Here is a 6,641-nt window from a genome sequence, read left to right as displayed (position 1 = left end):
CTTAATGAGCTGATGGGTACAGGAATGAGATGGATGTGAATGAATAACCTTGCACAGCATTCATGAACATCGTGCATGTGTTGAGTAATTCGATGCAACTACCTTGGCTAGGTCTTGAGGCCTGGTGCATGAGACTGTAGTGAGAATCCTCAGACTGACCAGTTACCTTGCTGCTTAATACAGTGAAGTTGCCTGCAATTCATTGCTTTATCCTTCTAAACACAATGGGATGGAGTTACCAAAAGCAGCTTTTCCAGTGGCTCAAAGAGCATCACCTGAGGTAACAGAGATTCATTAGATGAAGGTCAATTCACAGAGTAGAATCAGACAATATTTACGGGGTATGTAAATGAGCAAGTAGAAGTACTGCAAATCTCAATGTGAAGAGAAGTGATTCTTTCAGGTGATGTGATAGTTCACTTGTCTGTTGGGGTCATCTGCCGTATCTGGTGCTCCGAGTGTGGCCTCCAGTATATCGGTGAGACCCGACGCAGATTGGGAGACCACCTCGCTGAGCATGTATACTCCTGCCAGAAAAAGCAGGATCTCCTGGTAGCCATCCATTTTAATTCTTCCCATTCCAATTCTGACGTGCAAGTCCATGGCTGCGTCTACTGCTGCAATAAGGCCACACTCAATTTAGAGGAGTAATACCTTGTATTCTGCCTGGGTAGCCTTCAGCCTGATGGCATGAGTATCAATTTCTCAAACTTCTAGTAATTGTGCCCCCTCCACCATTCCCCATTCCTGTTTCCCTCTCTCTCCTTATCTCCTTAACTGCTCATCACCTCCCTCTGCTCCTCTTCCTCTTTCTTCCATGATCTTCTACCCTCTCCTGTTAGATTTCCCCTTGTTTCGCCAATCATCTTCCCACATCACTCCCCCTCTCCTGGTTTCACCTATCGCCTGCCACCTTGTGCTTCTTCCTCCCCTTCTCCCCCCCCCCCCCCACCTTCTCATTCTGACTTCTCTTCCAGTCCTGAAGAAGGGTCTCGAGCCAAAACATTGACTGTTTATTCATTTTGATAGATGCTAGCTGACCTGCTGAGTTCCTCCAGCATTTTGTGTATTTGGCCTTGGATTTCCAGCATCTGCAGATTTTCTCGTGTTTGCAATTCTACTACAGCACTGTGAAGTCTCTTCCAGGGATGCCTACCCTGAAGAAGTTTAAATTTTCTCTTCGGAGTTCAGTGAAACCCTCTCTGTGATATCTGCTGCCCTCCAGCTCTTTGACCATGTGCTTACCCAGACCCGCTACCACAACAACACATCCTTCCTGGGAATGTGTCTCTGCTGCTATCTTGTGCCATATCACTTCCAGATTTGTTTTCAAGCTTCCAATTCGGACCCTCTGAGGACCTGGGTACTCACATTCAATTGACTGCTTCTCCTGCCGCGTTCTATGCGCCACACTTTCCGCCATGAGGAGCTACCTCAGTATGTTGGGTGAGTCCAGAACCAGAGGCCACAGTTTAAGAATAAGGGGTAGGCCATTTAGAACAGAGTTGAGGAAAAACTTTTTCACCCAGAGAGTTGTGGATCTGTGGAATGCTCTGCCTGTGGAGGCCAATTCTCTGGATGCTTTCAAGAAAGAGTTAGAGCTCTTAAAACAGCGGAGTCAAGGGATACGGGGAGAAGGCAGGAACGGGGTACTGATTTTGGATGACCAGCCACGATCATATTGAATGGCGGTGCTGGCTCAAAGGGCTGAATGGCCTACTCTTGCACCTATTGTCTATTACCTATCATAGTTGCTGCCACAACTCCGGGATTCTCTCTGCCGCCTGCAATGGATGTGCCTGATACTTTATCTTCCGTCGGTCAGCGCTTTTAATCGCCAGTTCTTGGCCTTTCTCGCGTCCAACAAGGATCGGAAGATCGTGCATCTGCAGACTGCTGAACTGGTTGCCGACCTTGTTGGTTCCAGCAATTCCAATGTGGGTTCCAACAACCCCAGACACCTTCAAAGTTCCTATTGCACAACCTCAAGCTTCAACTCCAGCCTGGAGCTTGATCAACAGCACCTCTAGGCAGGGACTTTACGCGCTGCCGCTGGAACTCCAGTCTCCCCTTCCCCCACCACCACTCTGCAATCCCGTGTCTCTCAGCTCTTGGGTCCTCGGAGACTCCATCTTCCTCTCACCCCACCTTCCCTAAAAAGCCCAACCCTCCCCTTTCCTCTAACACCACCAGACTCTTCCACCTTCTGATCCTAGCTCTCATCCATGCCGGGACTTCACTATTACCTCTGCCCTTCCCCTCTCTGAGGCAGAATGTTCTGTCCTCAGTAGAGGCTTCATTTTTGTCCCCCTGCCCCACTCAGTGAGTTCCATGCCCGCAATGATGCTGAGCTCTTCTTCCACCGCCTCTGACTTCATGCCTACTTCTATGGCAAGGACTCTCCTACCAGCACAGGTGACCCCCTTCTCCCGTCTTCAACCCTCCTTTCTGGACACCCCGCTCTGGTCTTCTGCCTGCTCTGGATCCTTTTATTGTTAACTGCCGACGAGTCATCAACCATCTCGACTCTACCACTCCTCTCTCCAATTCCAACCTTGCTTCTTCTGAACACATTCTCTCCACTCTCTGCACTCATCGAACCCGCAGTAAGAAGGGTGCTGTAGTAGTCTGGTGGACTGACCTCCACCTTGTTGAGGCCAGATGACAACTCTGATACCAACTCTTACCCTCGAACAGGACCCCACTAAGGAACACCAGGCCATTGCCTTCTGCACCATCAGCGATTTTTATCAACTCTGGGGATCTCCCATCCACTGCCACTAACCTCGTAGCTCCCTTACCCGGCACCTCCAGCTTCTACCTCCCACCTAAGATCCATAAACCTGCCAGTCCAGGTAGACCCATTGTTTCTGCTTGTTCTTGCCCCACCAAATTTGTATGCAGATATCTCGACTGTTTTATCCTCCGTAGTTCAGTCCTTTCCTACCTACATTTGTGATACTTTACACACTCTTGATCTTTTCAATGACTTCAACTTCACTATGGATCTCCAGTTCCTAAACACCTCCATTCCCTATCAGGAGGGCCTTAAAGCTCTCTGCTTCTTTCTGGATACCAGACCTTCACTGCCACTCACCTCCTTCTGACAGAGCTGGTCTTCACTCTTGGCTCCTCCCACTTCCTTCAAACAAAAGGTGTAGACATGGGTCTCAGCTATGCCTGCCTTTTCATCGGCTACGTGGAACAGTCCATGTTCCAAGCCTACACTGGTATTGCTTCCCAGCTCTTACTACACTACATTGACTGCATTGGGGCTGCTTCCTGCACCCATGCTGAGTTCGCTGACTTCATTAACTTTGCCTCCAACTTCCACCCTGCCCTCAAATTTACCTGGTCCATTTCCGCCACCTTCCACCCCTTTCTCAATCTCTCTCTATCTCACTGGACACAGTCTATCTACTGATATCTTTTATAAACCCACTGATTCTCGCAGCTGACTGGACTTCCCAACCTATCACCTATAAAAATGCCATCCCCTTCCCTCAGCTTCTCTGTCCTGCATCTGCTCAGCATGAGGCTTTTCATTCCAGACGAATGAGATTGTCTCCTCCTCCAAAGAAAGGGGCTTTCCTTCCTCCTCCACCAACGCTGCCCTCAACCGCATCTCGTACATTTCATACACATCTGCCCTCGCCCCATCCTTCTGCCACGCCAGGGACAGGGATCCTCTTGTCCTCACTGACCTCTGCATCTGCCATATAATTTTCCATAACTTCCACCATCTCCAACAGGATCCCACCAAGCAGGACATCTTTCCCCCTTCCCCCCCCCCCACCCCCTTTCCACTTACTGCAGGGATCACTCCCTATGTGACTCCCTTGTCCACTCATCCCTCCCCACTGATCTCACTCCTAGCACTTAACCTTGCAAGCGGAATAAGTTCTACATCCATCCCTACACCACCTCCCTCAATATCATTCAGGGCCCCAAACAGTCCTTCCAGGTGAGACGACACTTCACCAGCGAGTTTGTTGGGGTCATCTACTGTGTTGGGTGCTCCCAGTGTGGCCTCCTGTATATCAGTAAGACCAGATGTAGATTGGGAGACTGCTTCACTGAGCACCTACGCTCTGTCCACCAGAAAAGAAAGGGATCTTCTGGTTTCAATTCCACTTCCCATTCCCATGGCCTCTTCTCCTGCCGCAACGAGGCCACGCTTAAACAGGAAGAGCAACACCATGTATTCAGTCTGAATAGCCTCCAACCTGATGGCATGAACATCAATTTCTCAAACTTCCTGTAATACCCCCCCACCCCCATTCCTGTTACCCCCTCTCACCTTATCTCCTTGACTTTTCATCTTTTGTCCAACCCTGATGAAGGGTCTTGGCCCGAAACGTTGACTGTTTATTCATTTCTGTAGATGCCTCTTGACGTGATAGGTTCCTCCAGCATTGTGTTTTTCCCCCCCCCTTGGATTTCCAGCATCTGCAGGTTTTCTCATTTTGAGAAGTGATTCTTTATTGTCTTCATCGTCTCATTTGTAACTTTACAGGCATTGCTTGTACCCGTATAGTTCAGGACCAGGAAAAGCACAGTTACGCTGCACATTATTCAGTTATTCCGGCCTGCATTGTAACAACAATAAAGCCTTGAACTTTATTTTTCTAAATATTAGGTACAGCTTTGGGAGATTGTGATGTTGAGTCAGTGGATGACTGACTTCAGTGATATGGTCCACATCGTGGGACATGATACAAAATGGTCAAGTGTTGGGTCTGTGTGCAGCATTGACATATTTGTCTCAGCATGGCTATCAATAAACATTGTGACTGAAGTAGGATCTGCTTTCTCTGAAATCTCAACAAACATTTACCCACGTGTTAGAGATGTGTGGTGTTCCCTTTACATGGAAAGCACAGTATAGTGTCTATTTATGAGCAACTTGGCTAGTCCAACGACTGCATGTAATTGGGCCTCAAGATTTGCATTAAATATGAGCAGAATAGCTGTTTTTCCCCCAAGTAAAATACTTTCAGCCATATTTTGTTTGTAATATTTAAGGATTAATTTTCCTCCTTTACCCTGAGTTTGGAGCAAGATCCTCTTTCCCAAATTGTGGCTACTTGTATACGGTATCTGTGTATCTATTTAAAATGGCTTGATAGACCACAGTTTTATTGGCTATTCGTGTGCAATGTTGGAATCAAGCTGGCTTCAGGTTTTTGTGGCAAGTGATTGCTGTTTATGAGGACATTAACCTGCTTCTTGAATACCTTGGCAATTGACTAGAACACCAGAGAAACTCCTTAAGATTGTAGCTCTGAATTATTGCACATAGCACTTCATGCTAAAGCTTCCCCTTCTTTCTAACCATTTGTGTACCTCCTGAAATAGAGGCACAGGATCCCAACACCCTCATCAAGCAGAGCAGAAAGTTTGGGTTGCCAGAAAAAGTTGCCATGAATTGTTGCATTGTTTCTCTCCATTTCAGTTTATCTACCTTAAATACCTAATACTAGCCATATTATGGGCAGAAAGAAGAGACTAACATATTAGTCATTTGCTGTGTTTGTTGCATAAGTAACAAGCTGTTTTATAATTCATGTGCCAGTATGTGTTGGAGGCTAGTTTCACATGATTAACTACTTAACCATCCTTGTTAGACACTCCGCTGGCTCTTGCTGTCCATCTTCCCATTCCTGCCTTTTCTGCTGCTCCTGTCCTGTCTGCATCACAGTGATTAATTGTGCTTGGCTGAAAATATAGGATTTCAAATTGTAAATAAAGTATATTCTGTGATCGTATTACTTGAATAAATGTATTACCTATATAAATGTCTAAAAAGCAAATGATCTAATCCATCTAGCCAATACAATAATTATTTTATGCATTTGTCAGCAGTGTTACAGAAAGTAGGATTGACAACAATCTGGGTTTTAAGACCTTTGTTCTAAGTCTCATTATGGCTGAAATATGGATAATGGTGCTGAATTCCAAGGCAGATGCTCGACGTGAAAGCAGCATTATGGGTTTTTTTTAATGCCATGGACCCCTACCATTAACTGAGGAGTCTGTGGACCCTAGGTTGGGAATATCTGGGCTGATGTCAATTCACTATCTGTTGCCAGTCAATATCATTGCTATCATAGAGTGCCCAAAAATCAACATGAGGAACTTGTCATTGACCAGAAACTTAACCTCCAAGAGTAGTGGTCTCAAGAACGGCTTTGAGAAAAGTATCCTGTGGCAAGGCACATTAGAAATACAATGACACTTCCTCCACACTTATGTAATTGGAGCTAAACTCCATTCAAGTGCAGCCCGCTTGATTAGTACTGGGTGGGCCTGTATTGTGCTGTAGGTTTTTATTGTTTCTACTGGATACAGAGCCCCGTCCATCACAGTTGCAGTATAATCCACTGCTAACCAGCCAAGGTTTCTTCAGTAGCATCTCCCAGATCTACGGTAACTGGCGTCTAGAAAGACCCAGGTGCATGGGCATAACAACGACTAAATTTCTCCTCAAAGTTAAGCAACAGAGCAGCCTGGAAATCGATTGTTGCTGGGTCTAATTTCTGCTGTCCTTTTATCAGTTGCACTGAAGTATTATATTCACCACTGTTCGAGCTTCTATGTAAAAGACTGGAGGGGGAAAGTTCTCTCAGACAGAATTTCTA

This window comes from Hemitrygon akajei, chromosome 26 (assembly GCF_048418815.1).
Source record: "Hemitrygon akajei chromosome 26, sHemAka1.3, whole genome shotgun sequence".
Taxonomy (NCBI): domain Eukaryota; kingdom Metazoa; phylum Chordata; class Chondrichthyes; order Myliobatiformes; family Dasyatidae; genus Hemitrygon; species Hemitrygon akajei.
This window is presented reverse-complemented; position numbering follows the sequence as displayed.